The sequence below is a fragment of the Cupressus sempervirens genome, chromosome 11, assembly GCF_028749045.1.
Source record: "Cupressus sempervirens isolate cs-2001-9-10 chromosome 11, ASM2874904v1, whole genome shotgun sequence".
NCBI classification, from domain to species: Eukaryota; Viridiplantae; Streptophyta; class Pinopsida; order Cupressales; family Cupressaceae; genus Cupressus; species Cupressus sempervirens.
In genome coordinates, this window is record NC_143128.1 from 565,280,247 (window position 1) to 565,305,576 (window position 25,330).

Here is a 25,330-nt window from a genome sequence, read left to right on the forward strand (position 1 = left end):
TTACAAGAGTAGTGTCTTGATTTTAGTACAGAAAATTCATATTAGAATTTAAATCTGTCACTTGTATTTGCACTTTAGATATTTAGGTATTATAAAATGTATTTTTGTTGGGTGGTAAGGACATTCATTACATATAATTTTTTAATATTTAGTTTCTAAATTTTTTGTTAGTGATATCAGATGCTTGATTGAAGCAATTAGTACTCAATATGGACATCTTTGTAGAATTCTAAATTGTGACTCTTGATCTTCCAAAATAATCAATATTTCATTCTTATAAATTTTATATATATATATATATATATATATATATATATATATATAACAAATTTGAAGAAAATTTCAGTTATATAAAATAATTTAAATATTTAAAAAGATATTTTTAAAATAATATATATAATGAAAAAAAACAAATATCTTTTAATTTTAATAAATAATTTGATTTAAAATCTCATATCTTTAATTTAAAAGTTATATTAATTTTTAAAAAAATTAAAATCTTCATTATTCTTAATTTTTACTAAATGAAATTATTTTTATTGACATATATAAACTAGCAATCACATGCTTTTGTACATGCAACGAGTGCTTCAATACGAGATGAGATTTAAGAGAAAAATGTAGAATGAACATTAAATAATGTAAATATAAATTTTTTTAAATGAAAATACAAAAATTAAAAAGTTGAAGATTGAAATATAGATATAAAATTTACAATATTTAGGAAATTTTAATATTGCTTAAGAAACATGGTCAATAATTTTAATATTTTAAAATTAAATTCAATTTATCAAATATGAAAAAAAAATCATTTAAAAAAACTTATCAAAAAATTTATTACGAAAAATTAATAAGAGAAATACAGACATCTCTAACAAATATTCTATTGACTAGACAAATTATAGAAACTAAAAAAATAATATTTAAAGAAAAAACTAAACTAATGTAAAAAAAATATTTAAAGTAATTTAAAAATTATAACCTAAATCAATTTTAAAAAATCAAAAGTTTAATAAATAGAGATCACAACATAATCTAATGTGGAGATCACAAATAATTATTTTTTAAATAAATATGAAAAGAAAAAAAAAAGTTAAAAGTGAGTATTTAAATTATTATCTTATGTGAACAAATTAGATTATTAATAATTTTTAATTTAAATAACATAGTATTTACTAAAATCTTATAAATAGATAAATAAATATTATTTATTTAAATTAAATTGATCAAATATATAAAAAAAAAATTTAAAAACCATCAAAAATTCTATTATCAAAAATTAAAAAGAGAAATACAAAAAAGTAATATGTTTAATAAATATTCTATTGACTATATAAATTATAGAAACTAAAAAATAATATTTAAAGACAAAATTAAACTAATATAAAAAATAAATTAAAATAATTTAAAAGCTAAAATCTAAATCAATTTTAAAAATCAAAAGTTAACTAAATAGATCACAAGATGAGCTAATGTGGAGATCACAACTAATAAATAGAAAATGAAAAACAATAGTTAAAAGTGGAGATAGTGGAGAGGAGAATGGGACAACGATCACTCTGCAACTCAGATGCCCTAGCTCTGTCTAATTTTTTGTGGGCTCTGAAGGTGGGTGTTTGGAGTTTGCAGGGTAAGGTGTGGCGATCTCCCAAAGGTTTTAGCCCTTTTATTTGCACATACCCCCATAGTGTCCTGCGTGGAGGCCTTCGTTGTTGCAGGAGGCTCTGCAAGCCTACAACTTGTGTCTCTTCTCTTGTGCATGGGGCAGGAGCATTGAAGGGGTGTGGTTGGGTGTTGGGGTCAGTTTTGAAATAGGGTGGGGGGAGGATTCCCTCTCCCATTTCTTGGAGCTTGTATTCTCTTAGCATAATGGCCGACTCAAAGGGTGAGATGTTAGTGAGGAGCCCTCACTTGGATTTTTGGGCAGCAATAGGCCCAAAATTTTCAAATCAAGGGATGAAGACCTTTGATAATAATATGTTTGCTCTGAACTCTAGGATTGTTGATTTAGGGTTATCTAATGGCTCAAGGATTACAAAGACTAACAGTTGTCTCGAGAGGTGCAAGGAGAGGCCAAAACTAGTCATTATGATTGAGACAATTGCTGAAGATGTTGAGTATTATTCACATCACTCCTTATACTATAAGCTTTTGGGGATGAGAGTTTCCCTGCAATTTTTGGAAGTTTGGGGCCAAAGGACTTGGGAGCCAGAGGGGGAAATGGAGATAATGTTGTTGGCAAACAACTATTTCATGGTTACTTTTAATTGTATTGTTGATTGCAATCGGGTATTTGAAGGAGGTCCTTATTTTCATAATAAGGTAGAGTTATTTATCAAGCCATGGCATATTGGTTTCAACCCCATAGAGGAGCTTCCAAATTGTGTCCCAGTGTGAGTTCACTTACCGAGGTTCCTAGTAGAATGTTGTCGAGAGGATTTGTTGCACCTTTTGGCCTCAGTGCTTGGAAATCCTATTGGGACTTCATCACTGACTATGGGTAAAAAGGTAATGACTTTTGCATGCATTTGTGTTGAAATTGATCTAAGTAGACCTTTGCCCGATGCAATAGAGCTATGTGCAGGTTCTTATTCTTGGGTGTAGCATTTGGACTATGAAACTCTTCCTTTTTGTTGTTGGCTTTATCGAGAATATGGCCACTTTCAGCAGAGATGCCCAAGGTACAAACCTAGGGAGTCCCAACCTTCACAGCCTATGAACAATCTTCTTGAATCAGATAAAGGGAAGAGCATTTCTCCTAAGGAGGTAGGAGCTTCTAATGGTTTTGCCCTGGTCAAGGCTCGAAATTGGAATAGGGGTCAAAAGAGACCTTTTAAAGAAAGGCATGATGATGGTACCTTCAAAAAATTTGAGGTTTTGGATGAGCTTAACCAACAGGAGGTGAACTTGGGTTTAGTCAACTTGGATCAAGGGCTTGTGGGCTTAGTCTAGGAGGATCTTTTTCTTGATCCTTCTATGGATCCACAAGGGGATGATTGTTAGCACGTGGATATTGATCAGCAAAGGGGGACTTCTAAGGTGTAGGAACCCTTGGCCATTGTTACAATAGCAAGAGTGGATTCTTTTTCTATTGGGCAAAACATTGGTTCAGACTCAACTACTAAGATCAAGCCTCCTCCCAAATTGGGCATCTTGCATAAAGATATTAAGAAGGGAAAGGTAGAGAAATTTGTCAAATGTGGCAGAAAAAAGGGTGTGGAAAATATTAAACTAGCTAGTGAGAATTTGGTGGAGTCAGGGGCAGCTAAGACTTTGGATTCTATTTTCTCATGCCACTTGAAATGATTGTTTTTTCATAGAATGTACAGGGCTCAAACAGTAGCCCTAGACAAAAAGTGGTCCATGAGTTAATCAGAAGGCAAGGTCCTAATGTCATCTTTTTGCAGGAAACTAAGTTATCTATTGAGAGTATGCAAGGTTTGATTTCTAGGTTGTGGAGAAATAGGGAGTGCTAGTGAATTAGAGCTCATGGAGCTTCTGGGGGTCTGGCATGCTTATGGAATCCTCGAAGAATCCAGCCTCTTTGGTGGATTTCCTCTAAATCCTCTATATCCATGGTTGCTACTAGTCTTGAGACAAAGGACATCATTTTATTCTCCAATATATATGCTACTACTGATTTTTAGGGTAAACAAGGTTTGTGGTCACACATCAAGTTGGTTCATAGCATGATGCCTTTCCATCCTTGGATTTTGGCTAGAGATTTCAATGCTATTTGTGAGTTTGTAGAGAAGTGTGGCGGTACTAGAAGATTGGAGCCCTTTGCATTACTGCTCAGAGACAATATCAATACTTTGAATCTTGTTGATATCAAACCTATCAATGGTCAGTTCACCTAAAATAATCATTAGGTTGGTGAATTTTGTATTGCAAAAAGGTTAGATCAGTTTCTGGTGTCTTGTTACTCGGTTGGAGGGATGTGGTCATCTTGCTCTAAGATCTTGGATTGGAGGGGATCATATTATTGGCCTATTAAACTTGTTGAGAGTCAACTGAGGTGCTTCATAAGCCTTTTTATAGATTCCAATTCATGTGGTTATAGGACTCATCTTTGAATGATTTGGTTTCTGATTAGTGGAAGAAAGGAAGACCCACCTACGTCACATCAATGTATGTCTTTGCAAAGCTTCTTCAATATGTTAAATTTGAGCTCAAAAGGTGGAATCATCTACACTTTGGGAATGTCTTCCATGCAAAGGTGTTGGCCCAGGTAGATCTGGATGGCATCACATGTAGGATAAGAGAGGATGAGGTCATGGTTGATCTGCTTCAGGACAAGGCTAGGGCTGCGAAAATGCTGGAGGAATGGGAACTGAGAGAGGAAATGTATTGGAAACAAAAGGGTTGAATAGAGTGGCTCCAGGAGGGGGACAAAAATACTATTTTTTTCTTCAATTATTTGAAGGCCAAGCACCATGGCAATTCTATCTCTAGTTTGATGAATGATAGGGGAGACCATCTTTCCTCCTTCCTAGAAATGTCTAGGGAGGCAGTGCAGTACTTTGAATCTCTCTTTCAAGAGGACTCGCAAAGGGGGTCTCTTGAGGAAGCGCAAATTCTTTCTTGTATCCCCTCTCCTGTGTCTGGAGATATGAATCAACAGCTTGTGAGAGATATCTCACTTGAAGAGCTTGAAGGGATTGTTTCTAATATGAAGAAAAGGAAGGCATCAAGTCCTGATGGCTTCCCAATTGATTTTTTTCAAGAATTTTGGTATATCATCAAACTTGATCTCCTAGTTGTGGTTCATAAATCTCAACACAATAAGCAAATGTTAAGGGCTCTAAATGCTACTTTTCTTTCTCTTATCCCCAAGAATGAGGGGGCTGATAGGTTAAGCCAATTTTGGTCCATCTCTTTATGCAATGTAATATATAAAATTATTTCTAAACTTATTGCTGACAAGTTGGAGAAGGGGCTTGTAGATCTGATCTCTGAAGAGCAAAGTGGCTTTACAGCAGGTAGAAAAATTATGGATGGGATTGTCATTGCTATTAAGGTCATCCATTCTATGGCCAACTAAAAAGAAAAAGCAATGTTTATCAAACCAGACATGGCAAAGGCTTATGACAAAGTTAAGTGGTCCTTCCTTTGGTGGGTTCTTAGTGTTTTTGGCTTTGTGAAAGAATGGATTCAATGGGTTTGGAGTTGTGTTACTTGAATTTCTTTCTTGGTGCTTATCGATGGGAGTCATTATGAGTTATTTGGGGTTTCTTGGGGGATTTTTCAGGAAGATCCTCTCTCCCCTTATTTGTGGGGGGTTTCTTTTGGTTGAAGGCTTGGGGAGATGGATTAAATGGAATGTGGAGTTTGGTTACATTCAAGGATGGAGGTGGGGTGGCACCTTGCCTCCACAAATTCACTTGCAATTCATGGATGATACTTCTTTGATGGGGATGGCTACAATGAGGGAGGCCTCTAATTTATGAAGAGTCTTGGATGTGTACCTGGTTGCCTCCAGTTAGCAAATTAATGATGGAAAATCTTCCATCTTCTTCTTTAATACTCTAGGCCCAATTCAACAAAGGATTTCTCACACTTTGAGATGTCAAATTGAGAATCTCCCATTGACTTATCTTGGCATTCCCATCTTAGTGAGTAAACCACCCAGGGAGTCTTGGTAGATTATTCTAGATAAATTTTAGGTGAAACTTAATCACTAGACTCATTGATGGTTGTTATCCTTTACCGGTCGTGTCCAAACTGATTAAGTCAATAGTGCAGGTTCTGCCCATTTATAGATGCATGCTCTAGGTTTCCCCTATGGGCTTTCTAAAGGACCTTGATTCTATGGTGCAACAATTTTTATGTGTTGGTTGCTTGGAGTCCTCCAAATGGAGTTTGGTTAGATGGGAAGTTGTGTGTAGTCTGAAACAATATGGTGGATTAGGCTTGAGGCAGTCAACTTTGACTGGGGAGGCTTTGGTTCCTAAACTATATTGGCAGTGGTGTAATGAGCAAGAGAAGAGTTGGGTCAAGGTTCTTTCTCAGAAGTATCTCCTGGGGATTCCTCAACTTTATATTTCTAGGTACCCTTTATGGGGAAGGGATCTATGATATGGGGCGCCCTTAAGAAAGGTGCTATGCTTATGAAGGATGGATTATTTTAGAATTGTAAGAGGGGAACATCAGTCCAATTCTAGTCTGATTCTTGGGATGGTTTTCCTCCCATCACTTCTCAGTTTTCCAACTTATTGTTTCTTTTTGAGAGATCTATAGAGGTAGGGTGGTCATGGGTGAGTGACTTTAAGTCCTTTTTCCCCTATTGTTAGATGGAGATGGCTAAATGGAAGTCCTCATATGAGTGGTTGATTGTTGGTTTGCAAGAGGAATGTGATGTGTTGCAAAGTGTCCTCTCCAGTAGAAGATGTAGCTCTCTCTGGGATGATGATGTGCTTTCCTAGTCTACCAATCCTAAGGGGACCTATACTATAGCCTCTAGCTATAGTAGGTTATTTTCTCATAAGTTGGTGGGGCCTAAAATTCAGTGGCAGAAAATAGTCTGGAACAAGCTTTCTTGGACACAATGTAATTGTTTTGTTTGGTTGTTGGCATGGAATAAGTGTTTGACTTGGGATAACATTCAGAAGAGATGTTTCCTTGGCCTTTCTATTTTTGTTATGTGTGGGGCTAATGAGGAGGATTCTACCCACTTGTTTTTTTGTTGCTCTTTTGCCCTACAGCTTTGGCATTGTTGGTGGGATTTTTAGACAACTCCTGGTGTTCATGCTTCCTCCTTGGTTGAGTTTTGGCAAGGGATGAGTTGGCCCCCTTCTATGGAATCCTTTTTGCATGAGGTGTGGTTAGTGGGGCCTATCTTATTATTGTGGTAGATTTGGCTAGAGCGCAATCAAAGGATTTTTCATGGAGAACTGAAACTAGTGCAACAAATCTGGCAGAAATTATTGGGTATGGTTCAAGAAACTGTGGAAGCTAGGTGTGAACTGGAATTCCCTTTGGAGAAAAGGGATATAGAGTTGGTGGAAATATTGGGGATTCTAGGGTCTTCTATGGCCTTGACTAGGGCTAGGAGAAGGTGTTGTGAGAAGCAAAAAATTGATAGGGATGGCAAATGGCAACTTCCCCCTTATAGCATTTTCAAGATTAATACGGATAGATCTTCAAGGGGCAATCCAGGTTTGCCTAGTATTGGTGGGATTGATAGAGATTATCTAGGCTCAGTGATCTTTCTCTTTTCAATCTATGAAGGGATACAGACCATTAACCTGGTGGAAGGGCTGGTTATTCTTGCTGCTCTTGAGAGAGCTCATGCTTTGGGTTATTCAAAGTGGTTGATGTTAGTTGGTAGTTGGCTAGAGTTGTCCAAAAAAATTTGCAGGTTTGTTCTCTAATGGAAATGGTGAATTTTGCCCATATTCCAAGGGAGTGGAATAGGGTAGCTAATTTTTTGGTGAAATGGGCTTCTAAGCATGCTGAAGGATGGAGAATTGAGGACTAGGAGTTGGTTCCTCAGATGCTCCGACTTGATTTAATAAATATTCTTCATGAGGATAGGGCTGAGAATGGTGACAGTTGATGGTGTTGGCTATTTTATCCTTGTATGGTTCGGTGATTTTGTTTTTTCCTTGGGATCTCAGTCCCTAGCATCCTTTGCAATGTTACTTTCTGATCTTCAATAAAGTTTTTACCCCCTTTTTTCCAAAAGTGGACACAAAAACTAATAAATATCAAAACAAGAGTTAAAAGTGGAGGGAGATTTTTTAAATGGCCAATAAATAATTAATCGAAAGAATTTTCAACATTCCAGCCAAACTCTTGCAAATTTTCTGTCAAAAAATTAATTTTTAGGAATCCCACAGATAGCCTATCAACTAAATTATTAAAATTTATGAAAAATACTATTAAAAATACTATTTGTTAATGTATTCTAATCATTAACTTTAATTGATTTATATATAGTTCAACGGTATCAAAAATATAATTGTTTCTAATTGACATTACATATAGATGTGATTTATTTTACTTCCAATTATCTATAAGACATGATTCATCTAAGAGGAAAATCCAAGAAGCATAATTACAAACATGGATGGAGAACTACAATTTTTCGTTGATCTTCTTGTAATGGAAATGAGCCACAATGATGGATCATCTGATTCCTTCAATATCAGTATGAACATGAATATGAATATGTTGGATCATCTAACAATCTCTTTGGATATAAGCTTTCCTCAAATTGAGATATCTGAGGCAAGTCTAGAAAGCGGTGCAAAGATGGGCATCTTGGAGGGAAATCTAAGTTTTGCAATTGCAAACGTGGATGAAGATCTACCATTTTTGGTTGATCTTCCTAAAATAGAAATGGACTATAATGATGGATCATCTGATTCTTTGAATATTATATGAAATAGAAATGGACTATAATGATGGATCATTTGATTCTTTGAATATTATATGAATATGTTAGATCACCTAACAATTCCAAAAGATATAAGCTTCCCTCAAATGAAACATCTTTTGGGACTAGCATGAATTATATATTCATATTTTTTATTAAAAACAAGACATTTAGGTCTTCAATTGTAATTATTTATGGCATGCTATATGTATAGCTCAAACATTCTTTATTTTCACTAGGGTTGGTGTTGTAATTTTTCAATCTTTTTTGAGTGTCTAGTATAATTTCATTTTTTCTTTTGAAAAATCTGGGAATCAATCTAAACTAGTAAATCATTCTAACTACTATCATTTTGGAGGTTGTTGGGTATTATGCTTCCCAGCTTTTTTTCTTAGTAAGAAAATTAGTTAAATGTTATATTTTAATAATTTAATGTAACATTTTTTTATCTCTACATTTAAGAATTCAAAAAATTGAATAAAATGAAAATAAACAAGATGTACACTGGTTGCAATTACATTTGTCCATCTAATTCTTGAAATCTAAAATTTTAAATAATTTTGATTCAAAATCTCAAAGCTACTTCTATTTGAATTTCCTATTCTTTTTTTAATAACTATGTTAAGATATTTTTACTCACCATAAAATAATTTTTTTGTATTAAGTGTTTTCTTAAAAAAGAATGATTAATAAAATGAAGAGTTGTTCAAATTAAAAATCTGAAATGGAATTCAAAGAAATAATGTGTATATGTGTTCTTCTAGAACAGCTCAATTCTCTTCTTGAAGAGAAACAAATATTGTATAATTATAATTAGTGTATAGCAAATTCTTTAACGTTATTAAAATATATGTGTTAATTCTTTTTTTTGATAGAGAATCAAAACCAATTAAAATATAGTAATCAATTTCCAAATCATGAGATTACCTTTTTACATAATTCTCTACTAATTTTCTAGTTATCAAGTTTTTGCCATTTTAAAGGTTTTTAAAATGTATTATGAATTTTATTTTTATTACAAGGAATTGATATGCTAACTGAATAAAAAAAATTATGATTTATGTAGAGTTACTTTTAAGTCTATTATATGCTAATTATGGTAGACTATATTAATAACTAGCACTTGCACCAGAAGGTACAATGTGTACGCCGATCGTAGTATATATTGTACAATTTCTTAAACGTGATAGAAGGGAAATCATTTTTCTTGTTACTATGCAATTGATTTGGGCAATTTGTTAAAAGTGCACACCATCAACCTATAACACTATGTTGAATTGTTTTTCTTGAAAAATCATATCATATCACGTACAAGAGATATAAATTTAATTTTCAATTGAGGGGTAACTTTCTTTTTGATTGTTTGGTACATTGAATGTTCATATCAACATGTCCCTCCTTAAAGTTTTCCAATGAATTGATTGTAGTTGAAGCTTGTTCTAGAACTATTTGTTGGTATCATTAAATTCCTAAAAATAAATATTTTTCATTACATGTACATTAGTTTGATGACATACATATATGCATAAAATATTAAATAAATAGTAGCCTTCCATACCTTGATTGTTGAAAGGGCAAGTTCTTCTAAGCGTGTTTCTTCTTTTGTCATTTTAGTTGCGAATGCATTATGTTGTATTTTTTAATATCTTTCAAATGAGAAATTCGGATGAATGTGTATGCCCTTTAATGACTTGAGTCCAAAAATTGTAGTGAATTTCAAACCTTGACTTTTTATTTTACCAATGTCAGTTGTTTCTTTTTGTAATGTAAGCCCCTAAGATAGTTAAAGCCCAAGTCATTCTTATTGGCATTTACCTTTATGATCCAATGTCAAAGGAACTATTGGTTTAAATTTTGGATCATCTATGTTCCAAGTAGACCATTGTAATTATCAACCCTTGCGATAACATATAGTGGAAGCTTGGGTGGTTTTGAATCTAGGATATAAAAAATATCAATTATTTCACCAAGTGCTCCATTTACAAGGCTTTCTTTTGTCCACATGTTTGTTGTCAACATGATGTGTTTTCCTTTGCATATGATAATTTCCTTTTCTAGTTGTTCAATTGCAGTTACATACTGTATGCTATTTGTAGTGCTTGTTTCTATACTCATTGCAATTAGAACATTTAACTGTTTCAACATTTTTGTGTTTTTTAGTTTGACAAGATAATTTGTAGCAAATAGATGTATTGACATATAAAATACTTCATTTTTATTAGGTATAATGTGTTGATTTATGTGTGTTACTAAGAGCTTCCAATCTTCCTTTGTTGCTTTTGCATTTTGTATGTTCTTTAGGAGTTCATGAAATTGTGCTTGTTGTTGATCACCATCTTGTTGTTGGAAAACTTCTTCAAATGTGATAACTATTTTGAATTGATGTCATAATGTTCTGGCATTAGAGTGTGATGTGTATAGATGTTTGTCCATCATAAGTGGTAATTGAGTAAGGTCACCAACTAAGATTGCAGAAATGCCACCAAAGCAAAGTTGTTCATTTTGAGGAAATGCTTATCGCAATCTAATATCTATTTTTAGAAGCAATTTTTGGCTAGTTAAACTTAATACATCGATAAGCATGTATTTTATCTCCTTTAAGTCCTCTTGAAATATGGTTGATGCCTCTCCCTATAGTGGTTACATTTATTTTATAGCTATCTTTAGAGTTGTATGAATTATTAATGCATGTATTTTGAATGTTGCAACACATGTAGGAGCTACTATTAGTAACATGTTCTTCTATTGGTTTCCATCAGTATTTAGTTCATTTATGATTTTGTTAATCAAGTATGATTTTCCTGTACCAGTTGTGCCTTGAACTATCATGTATAGTGGTTTGTTTGATGCATAATTTTTATGTTTTTGGATTATTGGAAGTGTTACCTATCGTTGTACTAATAGTGGATATTTTAGTACATCCTCCTTCAGTAGAATGTTCCCCTCTTTTGTATTTCTTTTAGCAATATAAATTATTAAATGTGTTGCTATTGTATGTAGATGTTGGAGAATGTTATTTTCCAAGCAACATAACTATAGACATGGATGAAGAACTATGATTTTTTGTTGATCTTCTTGAAATGAAAATGAGCCACAAGGATGGATCATTTGATTCCTTCAATAATAGTATTCATCTAATATGAAAATTTTGGATCATCTAACAATCCCAAGAGATATAAGCTTTCCTCAAATGGAGATACTCAATGTAAATCCAGCAAGCAGTGTAGAGATGGGCATCTTAGAGGGAAATCTAAATTTTGCAATTGCAAAGATGGATGAAGATCTGCCATTTTTGGCTGATCTTCTTGAGATAGAAATGGACAATAATGATGGATCATCTAATTCTTTCAATATTGATATGAATATGTTAGATCGTCTAACATTTCCTAAAGATATAAGCTTCCCTCAAATGGATCATCTTTTGGGACCTTCATGAATTATATGAATTATGCATGATATATTTATAGCTCAAATATTCTTAATTTTCACTTTTTTTAATTTTTTATCCCTTTTTGAGTGTCAGCATATAATTTCATTTATTCTTTTGAAAAATTTGGAAATCAATCTAGGCTAGTAAGTCATTCTAACTACTGTGATTTTGGAGATTATTGAGTATTATGCCTCGGTTTTTTTCTTACCAAGAAATTGACTAAATGTTAAATTTTGGTAATTTTATGTAACATTTTTTATTTCATCATTTAAGAATTCAAAAAATTGAATAAAATGAAAATAAACAAGATACAAGCTTATTGCAGTTTCATTTGTCCATCTAATTATTGAGATCTAAAATTTTAAATAATTTTGATTCAAAAACTCAAAGCTACTTCCATTTGAATTTTTTGTTCTTTTGTTAATAATTATGTTAAAACATTTTTATAATTATAATTAGTATATAGCAAATACTTTACCTTTATTAAACTATATGAGTTAATTCTTTCTTATTATAGAGAAACACAACAAATTAAAATATAATGATCAATTTCCAAATTATGAGATCACCATTCTACATAATTCTCTACTGATCTTATCACGTTTTTAGCCATTTTTAAAGGTTTTTGGTTTTTGGCCATTTTTAAAGGTATTTTAAATGTATTATGCTTTCTATTTTTATTACAAGGAATTTAAATGCTAAGTAAATTAAAAAAATATGGTTTGCGTAGAGTTACTTTTAAGTCTATTATATACTAAATATTGTAGACTATATTGTTAAAAATAGAATTTTTATAAGTTATAAAGAAATTAAAGGTACTAGATCGTTGGAGGCATCATTGTTGTTGGCCAATAAAGATGTGATTCTCTTAAAAGTGCCTAAGCTTCCAAGTACTTTAAAATTGTCATTATTTTAAGTGTAATTATAGTTTACAAGGTTTATTGATGACTCATTTTGGACTAATGATCCCATGATATTTTTGCTAGAAATGATATTTTTAATGAATGTCTTTATGATATAACATTGACGCTATTTAGGCCCATGTTACATAAAAGGTATGTAGCTTCATATAACTAGTAGAATATTTTTCCTTTCATCTATTTATTGTAATCTATTCAATGTACACAGCTTGAGCTATTTTTTTTATCTAACAATTTTGCTTTTTTGTAAAAGGTGGAATGACCAAGCTCTTGAAATAAAAGGTCAGCTCATAAATTCTCTAGAGGATCTCTTTGGTCAAAATATTTTTGGTAGAGCCAAAATTCTTCATAAAGCTTGTAAACATCTCAAGACTATAAGGGATCAATATAGAAGGCCTCTAAAGGAAAACCCAAATTATGAGCATCCTCCTATGGCTCCATATATGGAGTGGAATGAAATAATTGAACATGCAAAAGAGAAAAGGCTAAAAGTTGATGGAATTCGACCAAAAGAGGGAAAAAATAGGTATGTGAAAGTATTAATGTAGTTATGCACTATTCAGTTATCTTTATATTTATATAATCTAACATATATCAAAGTTTTCATGTGTAGACTATAGGGCACATCAAAAGCTATACAGGAAGAAAAGATAAGGTTGGCCAACACCATCTTGGCTCTGGTGGATATATGAAACTTCACGCACGACTTGTAAGTAGCAATAAATGAAATTTTGTATCAATTTTTCAATATAAAATTACAAAAAAAGTTTTTTAATGAAGAAATATATTCAATATTGATGATATTAAGAAAACAATGTAGGGCTTTGAATTTAATCTAGTACCCATGGAAGAGGACAAACAAATTGGCTTCAAGAAAGGTTATAAAGTCGTCGTTGCATGCCACTGCATAGATTCCAGTGACCAAAGAGAAGATTTTGGTGCATCAGATCACAAAGAAGTAAATAGGCCTAATGAATAATAACTCAAATTGAGTACTTGAGAAATAATCTATTTGATGTTAATTTCAAACAATGATAACAATGCACATGAAATTTTACTGCGGTCTTCTAATCCTGGCACAGATCCTACACATGATGAAGGCCTTGATGTGTATCACAATGATGGAAGTATTCATCTTCTATTGAAAATTAATTATTTAATTGTTTATAGAATTTAACATCTTAAATTGCAATTGGTATAACCATTTTGTGAATATTTTAGACCATGCAGAACATCATGGTGACAAAGTGGACCGTGATGTTAGTTTGAGCATGTTGAGGTTGGGGCTGAACAAAATGTGATTGTAGATGATGTGGTATTGTCATGTAAAGAAAAATCCTTGTTACATTTATTTATTTATTAATGAAATACTTTTAACATTAATAAAAAAATGTTGTGAATTTAACTCATTTATTTGTTATCACAGTGGACACCCTTTGGCACAACAGTCTCATGCTCAAAAAAAGATGAGGTGTCATATCATAAGATCATAACCACAACATGAGGAGAATGCCAAAGATATTGATGTTCCTAAATTAGCATTTACCTTCAAAAATCAAAGAAAAAGCCAAAAAAAGAAATGATTGTTATGAACCTTTTTTGATGATGCAAGAACGTTGTCTTAATGAATGTGTTGATAAATTATTGATTAATGTTGTTTATTAATGAAATTTATTCATGTTATTGAATGTTAGGTGATTATAATGATTGATGTGTTCATGAATTATTAATGAATGCTATGAATTTTATGTCATGTTAATGAATGTTATGTGAGTATAATGATTGAATGTTATAGTTCGTAAATGGATGAATGAATGAATGAAATATGTAATTAGATGTTAATGGGGAATTTAGAGTCATTATATAGGGGTGGAAGGGTGGTGAGGCGGGGGGTGCAAATGAGCTTCCACCGTCATGTGGTTGGCCTTGTTAAGTAGAGAATATTCAAGTATTCTCGAAACCAAGTGAGGCTCAAACTATCTTTAAGTATCCTATGCCATGTCTACATTTTATCTTTCTATCATGACTTTTAGTCACATCCCTGAATTAATTTACTCTATTGGCCTATTCTACCTATGTTTTCAGATTAAAAATATTCTTTAATGACTTGCCAATATTCTTGTTCAATCGATATTGTTCTTTTGTAGTAGTAGTCTTGTACATTGAATTTTCATATAATTTTTCTCACCCTCCATCTTTAATGTATTTCCATCTCTAATTCATTGTGATGTCTCCTCTTCTAGTTTAAGGAGTTCAAGTGCCAGAATCCACCTCCAAAACTCTACATGGTGTATATATCTCACTTGACATATTGTTATATATTCATCTTCGTGAGTTTTCTTAAGCTTTAATTCCTATAATTATGGTCTCGTGGGTTTTAAAACTTTATACTCAACAATGTGTTTCGGGTGTATGGATCGTTATGCATTTGATGATAGTCCCTTTGACTAGCTCAATCCATTATCCTCATATACAAGACTGTCAACTCACATGCTCTGGGATTTCATGGTTTTCATTGCATCATCCATCATTTGCATCTTTGTTCTCTAACTTGATTCTTACTTTAGTCGGATTGTTTGCAGCAAACTTACGAGCCGTGTAAAGAAAGGTAAAATGAGCAAGGAGAAGTTTTAGAAGACATTTTCAATAGTACAAGGAGTTCTTGGCTACAAAAATTATAGAGATGTGGATATGGTAATTGAAGTAAGTATAATATAATATTTTGTTTTTTTGGTCTATTACAAAGCAACATCATTTATTTTTTCACGTGAAAAAACTTGGTTGCATGTTGCTGACTACCTCAAATCCAAGTCCATATTTGAACATTGGTTCGAGCACTTAAGGTTCTATAGAAAATTATCAGAATGTTGCAGTGACTATGAGAAGAGTTATAGATTTAGGACATCATGACTTTGTTTCTCTTATTTTCCTTTCTACTTTATAAAGTAAGAATTTGAGCAAAAATATATATATATATTGTAATTGAATGGATTAGCTTTAAAAATCATTATTGTGTTGGATTAGTGTTTTTACCTTCTATTTCAACTGACATGATTAGTGTTGGTGGACATTAATATGTTTTTTTTTTTTATCTTCTTCACTGACCTGACTTTGTATTGTAGAACATTTCAGATTTCCTTGTGAATGCAATTAAGTACTTAAAAATAGGGCATCTAAAGTACAAAAAAGATAGTGAATGAAACCGAAATAAATGGGAATGTCTAAGATTAATGGGAAGTAAAAATGAAATATTTGGTTGGGTTCAAATGCTTTCTTTTATCAAGTCACAGAAAACAACTATGTGTCAATTGAACTACAATTTGTGAAAGCTAATTCAAGTGGCTTGCACATCCTGGAAAAGCACGGAGAAAGAATGGTTCGGGAGAATGCCCATGAAGATTATGGCGTAATGGATTCAGTGTATCTACGAACCCATTTGACAAAATGTCAATAGTTGCAACCTGAGCTACTCGTTGTCATGTGAAAAGAGGGAACACGATATATGTGAAGTACTCAGCTACTCTTCATCTGCGACATAGAAATCACAGAGATGACTCTCCGGTTACAAATAAAAAAATGAGCCGCCACATGATCTATTTGAATCAAGCCGAGAGTTTGCTCAAAATCATGGATTATCCGGAAGATGAGAATAACGGGTTGCAGAAAATGAAGATTGATACCAAAATGTTCAAATGGTGTATCTTTGGATATATGCAGTCATTTTTCAGAGCTAAGAAAGCCCTGAGATTCTGTCCACAATCTCATTGTTTGAGGATGGATATAATAGAGTAGTGGCATGTCTCGATCAATAACTAAAGAAAAGAGATCGATCTCTTTAAATGTCTAACGCCTTCAAATTTTGCAGGGCGCGGCAAGACATTCAGACAATGCCGACCAAATGTTTGACATAATGCCAACTACCAGTGCATGATAGCAAATGTGAAGAGTCTTGGACGACTATCTTGTGTAACGTCTATTTCCATACATCCCAAATAGCCGGCAATGGTGATCGAAGTTTGTTAATAAGGAAGTTTAGCATTCAAAAATCAATCTAGCATCATAATTCATGATGCTGACTGTTGGTAAGTGATGGCTATTCTGAGAGGGGGTGAATCAGAATAGAACTTTTAAGTTCTAAAAAATGCATCACATTTTCAGAGACATTTGAATCAATATAAACATATAAACTAATTTAATAAATTGAAGACGGCAAGATAATATAAACAATTCATAGAATAAGAGACAGAATTTTGGGTCGAGTAGAAAACTCGCAAAAGTCTTACGTTTTCGTCATAGGGAGAAAAACCACTCCATTAAACCTACCTTCTTTATTGAGCAACAAATCTCTATTACAATATTAGCTACAACTACCTTTACTTCTTTTCAATGTCTGATATATCAAATGTTACATACACAAACAACTGTATGATTTCGAAGACATATGCATATTTGTCTATATGATACCACTCATATGCATAAAAAATTATGATATATGTAAGGCAAAACAAACAACGTTGCATGAAGAACATTCAAATATGTTTACCTATACTGCCATGCTGATTTAAATATAGAAGAACAATTACTCTCTCGTTTTGTATCCAGGACTAAAAATGATTATACAAAGAAAATCAATGTCAGATACTACTACTTTTAGACATTTGATATGTCTAAATAGGAGCAAAAACCTATATCAAACTCCCCCAAATTGAGAGAATTAGTGCAAAAGACTTGAAATTGCTCAAAACTATCTTGAGACAAAGGTTTTGCAACAATATCTACAACTTAGCATTGAGTAGGAACATATACCAACCGAAACTCATTATCAATGACCTTATCAAAAATATAGTGAAGTTTCATAGCAACATGTTTAGTTCTAGAGTATAAAATGAGATTTTTTCTTAACTGAATAGCACTCATATTATCACACAAAATGGTGATAGGTTTTAAAACATGAATGCCTAATTCAGATAGTTGATCATCCATCCAAATTAACTAAGTGCAACATGTTGTAGCAGCAACAAATTCAAACTCATAGGGAGATAATGTGACACATTTTTGTTTCTTACTATGCCAGGCAACCAACTAGTCACCAAGAAAGAATGTAGCAATGCTAGTGCCCTTTTTATGTTCAGAAACACCTCAATCAGCATTTGTAGAGCCAAGTAGAGTGAAATCATCACTATGTGGATATCATAAACCAAAAACAAGAGTACCTTGAATATATTTAAATATTTGATTAACAACATTAACATGGGATTGTTTTGGAGAATATTGAAACTAAGAAACTGTAAAAACTATATGCATTATGTCAGGTCTAGATGTTGTAAGATACAAGAGACTACCAATCATGGATTTGTATGCAGTTTGATTAACAGAAGGAGAATCATTGTCTTTAACTAGTTTGCAACCTATTTCCATAGGTGTATAGATTCAATCATGTTAATTTTTTTCAACATTTCTTTATCATATTTGGTTTGAGACAAGAATAGACCATGTTCAAGTTGCGAGACTTGCAAACCAGGGAAGAATTTAAGTTCGCCCAAAAGTGACATGTCAAATTCAGATTCCATGATGTTAGAAAAATATTTTTCCAATTCATCATTAGTGATTCCAAAAAAAAAATGTAAGTTTTTTCCCAAAAGTGACATCTTAAATTTAGATTCCATGATGTTAGAAAAATATTTTTCCAATTCATCATTGGTGGATCCAAAAATAATATCATCCACATAAATTTTCACTGCTAAGGTATCATCATTAACAATATTAATATATAAAGTGTTGTTTGTCTTAACATGAGAGAAACTATTTGTTGTTAGATTATTTGTCCAACCTAGAATACCAAGCTCTAGGAGCCTATTTGGACCATATAGTGCATTTTTAAGACCATTCACATAATCTAGTTTATCAAAAGATTCAAAACCTTATGGTTGTTCCAGATCTTCCTCATCAAAGTAGACATTTAAGAACACTATTTTAACATCCAGTTGATAAAAAGTGAAATTTTTATAACTAGAATATGCAAGAAAGATTCTAATGAATTCCATTCTTGAAACTAGTGCAAAAGTTTCCCGAAAATAAATATCTTCCTGTTGAGCATAACCCTTACATACAAATCTAGCTTTGTTCCTTACTACTTTTCCTTCTTCATTCATTTTATTTCGAAACACCCATTTTCCACCTATGACATTCCTGTCATCAAGTCTAGGAACAATTTCCCATGTTTTATTTTTCTCAATTTGATTTATTTCATATTGCATAGCATTCAACTAGCAAGAATCTATCAATACTTCAATCATATTTTTCGATTCAAAATCTAATATCAAACAAAAGAATTCAATGATATGAGCATGCTCATTTTTTTTAACTTTTCTTCTAGTTAGGATCACTCCTTCTAGACGTCTCTAATAACTTGAAACTTAAGATGTGTTTTAGCAATAATTCTAGATGGAGTTTTAGTCATTTTCAAACCAGTATTTGTTATTTTAGGAGTTGAGCAACTTTCTTGTTCATTTGCATTAGGATTATCTAAATCAACATCATGTTTGATTTGTTATCATTAGATATCATTTATGTTCTTTGAAAAGAAATTTTTTCACTTAATCATTATTATTGTTGTTGCGTAATAATGAACTTTCATCAAACACTACATTTATAGCTTCTACAATCTTATTCAGTCTTTTATTATAGCACATGAAAGCTTTATTATGTGTAGAATGCCCAAGGAATATTCCTTCATTAGATCTTGTATTAAAGCTTTCTAAGGAATCGTTGTCCTTTTTAATGAAACATTTACAACCAAATATTTTAAAGTTCTTTACATTTGTTGTTTTATCATGCAATGCAAGTAGTCCTTATTTTAATCTAAGCCCTATTTAGAATATATATAGTTTCTAGTGTTTTTTAGGTAATTTGGCTTCATTCAACATAGTTCTCGCCATTTCTTTAACAACTTTGTTCTTTCTTTCCAAAACATCATTTTTTATGGTGTACGGGTAGTTGAATATTTCCTTTTTATACCACATTTTTCACAGTACTTTATAAATTCTTGAGAGGTGAATTATGCACCTCTATCTGATCTTAAACACTTTAACTTCATATCAATTTCCCTTTCTACCATTTTTTCCATAAAAAATTGAAACGTTCAAAGCTTCATATTTATGTTTCAAAAAAGTTACCCAAACCATCCTTGAATAATCATCTACAAATAGCATAAAGTATTTTTCACTATTCAAAGATACAGTTTTAGTTGGACCACATAAATCAATATGAACAAGTTCTAGTGGTCTAGTGGATAAGTATTATTTGGTTTTGAAAGATGTCCTTGTTTTTTTTCCTTTTCTAAAACCTTCACAAATGTTCATTGGTTTACTAATTAGAGGTAAACCTCTAACCTTTTTGTATTTTTTGATCCTGGCAAGATTGTCAAAGTTCAAATGTCTCAATCTTTTATCTCATAACCAACTATCTTCAACTTGACTTATAAGACAAGTGTTGATTAGTGATGATTCTTGAACTGTTGAATCAATCAAATTATAAAGGTTTCCACCTATTTATAAGCCACTAGCAATGACTTTATTTCTTTTAGTTTTTATTGCACAACCTTTATCATTGAAGGAAATTGAATATCCACTATCACAAACCTAACACCTAGAATATTGTGTTTTAAACCTTCTACAAATTACACATCACGAATAGGTGTATCTTTGTCTAGAATGATTAATCTATGACCTATGATATAAGCACCTAAATTATCACTAAAGTGAATAAAACCTCCTTGAAATTCATAAAGATTTTTGAACTTACTTTTGCATCTAGTCATGTGGTGTGAAAACCCATTATCCAAAACCCAAGTTGCAGGTTTGTGGAAAAACAAAGTTGTTTCGACAATTAGAAATTTTTCACTAATTGGTTTCCATATTTGTTTTTGTTTCATATTTAGTTTAAACTAATTTTCATAGTGCCCATAATGAAAGTATTTGAAGCATCTGACTATTTTCCTAATACCATACTCATTATTACTCAGATTATATTGATATGCCTTATGGTCAAAAATTTTATAGCTGAAAAGATATCCTTTAAAAGGATACTTTGACCTATATTTTGAAGTTTTATCTATTTCAATATTTAAAATATATTGATGCAATACAAGGAAGGAGAATCCCCAATGGAGATGTCCTAGCCACCAACAAATAACCACACAATGGAAACACAACACAAGATACATAATCTAATACCAAATGCAACTGTTTATTCATAAAATAATTGTTACATGCAATGTGTTGGGTTGTAAGGTCTTCTTGGTTATAGTCAAATAAAATAAAAATTATAATAAAAATTTTGCTAGATCCTTCAAGATCCAACCCAAACCCTAGCAAGCCCAACAAGCAATCTCCTTGTTTCCCAAGCTGCAATTACTAGCTCTTCTCAAAGTTCGCTCCTCTATCACATCCTCTTCTCCAAGATGGATGAATAATTCCTAAGCACTCCACAATGGCCCCTACTTCTACCCAGCTAAGCCACAAGTTGACCTAGTAAGTTAAAAAATAAATAACCCTTACATTAAATACATGTTGTGCCACAAGTCAGCCTTTAACAGTAATTAAATACCAAATGCCTTAAAAGGCTTACAATATTTATTAAATACATCAAAAATAATTAGCCAAGACCCAAACAGGCCCACACAACTCCACCAAATTCCTCCAACATGTAAGATGACTAACATCCCTAGGATGCTCCTACATTAGACTCTCCAGGTACAAAAAGATGTAAAATATGTATAGTGTAGGGGCATGAATCTGAATATAAATAGGTAGATTTATGTATATATAAAAGAGTTTCAATTTCCATTTAAAGAGTCCAAAATTTTGACAATTTTGGTCTCCATAAGCTTATGTTACAACATTATAGCTCTCTTCTCTTTTTTTAGTAGTTAGTTGTATGGAAGTTGATTCTCCCTTGGAGATGTATGCTTGAACTAGTGATGTCACTATTTTGAATCAAATATAGAATAAAGAGTTCAACTTATGTTTCATTTGTTTTAAAAAAAAATTCTAGACTCAGTGAGATTGGTTCATTTGTTTGCATATCTTTCCTTTTCTCAAGTTGTAAGAGTGAAGTGTTATTAATGTGAATGGATTATTTTTATTTCTTTCAAATGTTAAAAGTTGATAATTATGCATGTGTTAAGTAGGTTGGTTTTCCTTGAGTATTTTTCATAGAAATGCATGAAAAGAGACAATAAAGGTATATTTTCTCACCCCGTTCCATCCTTTTGAAGTTTTATTGATAAAATTATGTGGTTTCATGTGTAAATATCATAAGGTTCTATCCCTAGCATAAGGAGAATTAAAATTGTAAGACACCTTAAGTATAAACATACACTTATCCAACTCAACTATCCTTGCATATTCATGAAATGATTACCAAGTGATTCAAATTTAAAAGAACTCATTGTTTGGTGAAATTCTTCAAGTTGAGTTGACTGACACATTGATGCCTAATAATAACTTTTCACTCTGTGGTGTAGGATGTAACAAATTTGTATCAATAGAAATTGGCTTTAAAAGGAAGACCTCTTTCACCTAAAATAGAATTATTTGAAGTTACACCCCTAAAGGTTCCCCAAGTACTCTTAGAAGGTAATATTACCATCATTTATGGTTATTCTCATGTTTGAACTTTGAGAAAATCCTTTCATCAAACTAGAACCCTAATGAGTTTGTAGAGCTCATACCTTCCAATAGAGGAAGGAAGAATTCAAAGAGAAAGATGTTGAGTTCTAAGCTTGGGTATGCCACCCCTTAGAGTACCCATGTGTCTCATCCTACTATCAAGATTACCTCTATTATCACTTATGCAACACCCACTATGGCCTATTAACTAAATAAAATTGGCTCCTTGGTGGGATAAATCTAGGGGGAGTGCATGATCTTCCTCTACATCTTAATAAGATATAATTGAAGCATGAACACTAGGAGGTGGTGTATTAGTTTCTCCCATTATCCTTAGGGGAAAATGAGATAAAGTAATACCAAACCTACTTGCTAACTATGTCTGGGTTGGTAGGGTATGGAGGATGTCTTTATCTTGACATTTTGACTTTACATAGACTCTTTATGGTCCCATATCAAGTTCATCTCTATGGTAAAGGACCTATAGGAATCTATAACCACCTTCAATCACATATTTCAAAGAGATCTAAAATAATTCTTACATACCTCTGTCCTATCTTTAGAGGTTGATATTCAAACATACATCAATGCCTTAGACCCCTTCACCTCAACACTCATCTTAAGGGAAAATCATGATAATGATAAGGACATTCTGGCCAAAATTTATTGCCTCACCTTGGAAATATCCTAGAAACTTAATCAAAGCCCTATCAAAATTGGCCAGAGTGCTCCATGCACCATAGTATGTGTAACCTACACCCATAAACCCTCTTCTAACTCTTGAGTTTACTCCCTGGACTTAGATAAACTAAAAGCTAACACCCTCAATGTGTGGAACTCCCTTATTTTAAATGGCCTTTTGGTTGGACCATCATATAGTAGAGTTCCTTTCCTTTGGTCAGATTGACCTTGTAGAAAGTCGCCTATAACTCATGTTTTCATTATAATAATGCATCCCTCAACCCCCACAAAATAATAAAACTACCTAGTGGACCACCAAGGTTGATGCCTTAAAAATGATGATATCTCAAATCACCTTGGATGTAGGTTAGGTAAAGCTAGATCCTTCGAGATCTTAAAAACCTAACTCTTCTTAGTAGGGAAACATCTTCTCAAGAAAACAAGGTTTTTAGAAATTTGGGCCCTAGAATTACCACTGGATATAAACAACATTAACCACAACAATTCTTGGCCTTATAATAACAAGGTTGAAACTTGAATAACACTACAAACAATGGGGTTGTCATCTCTAACCACTACGATACTCAAGGGAACACATGTCCTTGTCACTTGACTCATCTTGCCAAATTTCACCCCTTGACCAATTGGTATGGGCTATATGACATTGGAACACATTTGGAGGTGAATTATGCCACATTGGAGAAGGTCATCAAGATCTCTCAATTAGATACTCAAACATAAATTAATCTATCACTTTCTTCTACCTCAGTTGAACCTCACAAATTAACCTTTATTTATGATACCATCTTTTTCAAAGAAGATGAAGAAGGTAAAGAAGAGCTTGATCTTAATGAGATCTTTGATAACTCTTTATCAAATTTTAAAGTTAATGTCATTACAAAGTCACAATCTCCTTATAACACGAGGATCAAATCTGATAAAGGAACCTCCATTACGTCGACCCTACCAAAGATCACAAACATACCATTGGACCCAAATGCCAACAACAATTTTCTCCCTCCAAAGGGACCAATATTTAAATCTTCTTGTGATTTTTTGATAATGAGCCTTGGGATCTCAAAGGGCTAGATCAATGTCACTCTATTGATGAAGAACACCCTATGAAAATATCTCTCATGGAGTATTGATTAACACTCCTAAGATAAGAAAGGCTCACTTGAAACATTTGGAGGATCTATAATCCCACCCTAATCAAACCAAGGTTGTCATGTTTGAGAACATCAACATGATGGTCTATTAGACAAATAGAAATCATACTCCCTTCCTCCTCAACCTTAAGAATTACGGTAAAAATATGTACAATTTCTTGGTGAATTGTGGAGCTTTTTTCAATGTTATGCCTTTATCCATCTACAAGAAGCTTGGATTGGTCCCTACCCATCCAAGGGTGCAATTATCCAACTTGACAACTCCCTCGTGAAAATTTTGGGCAAGCTTAAAAAATTTAATCCATCTCATCATAGAGTCTTGCATGTTCAGTGTCATTGACATCCACATGGTTGATATCCCCAAAATGTATGGGATATTGTTAAGTTAGAATAAGTCCAAGATCCTTCACAAGTACATTTTGACTGACTTATCCCACTTTTGGCTACCCTAGAAAGAGGAATACAACTAGATATGGGCTAGTAATGAACTCTAGATAAAATAATCTCTTATTGACCATGGTTAAGTGAGTGAAGTGAATACACTTAGGTTGAGCCTAACCTATATTAGAATAAGGATTTTTTGACCATAGATTTCATTCATGGTAAGATGTTCCTCAATGAGCACCTCATCATCAATCAGAGGATACAAGGCCTCATTATGAAGTCAAAACATAACATTGAAATTTAGGTTTATACCACATCCTTGGCCACTCTCTTTTCTAATCAATGGTGTTAGGTGCGCTATGAAGGGCACTCCAAGCTAGAGTGAAAATCTTAGACTGGTCCTACTATGGGATATCTCTTTTCTCATATGAAGAAACAAGAGTAAGACATTCTTGACCAATGTAGCCCATCCAAGAGCACATTTGAAGGGATTCTTTTGTAGGAACCCCCCTTGTGGTGTTTCCTTTGAAGGTTATTTGAGATCCCAAACCCTCTATCCTAGAGAATTAATTAGAATCTCCTAATGTTTATAGATGATGAGTTTTGGATCCTCAAGTTTAATGGATTTCCATATAAATGAGGGTGTGGAGCCAAGGTTTAAATAATCAATCCTTGAGGATGATATTTCCTTACAT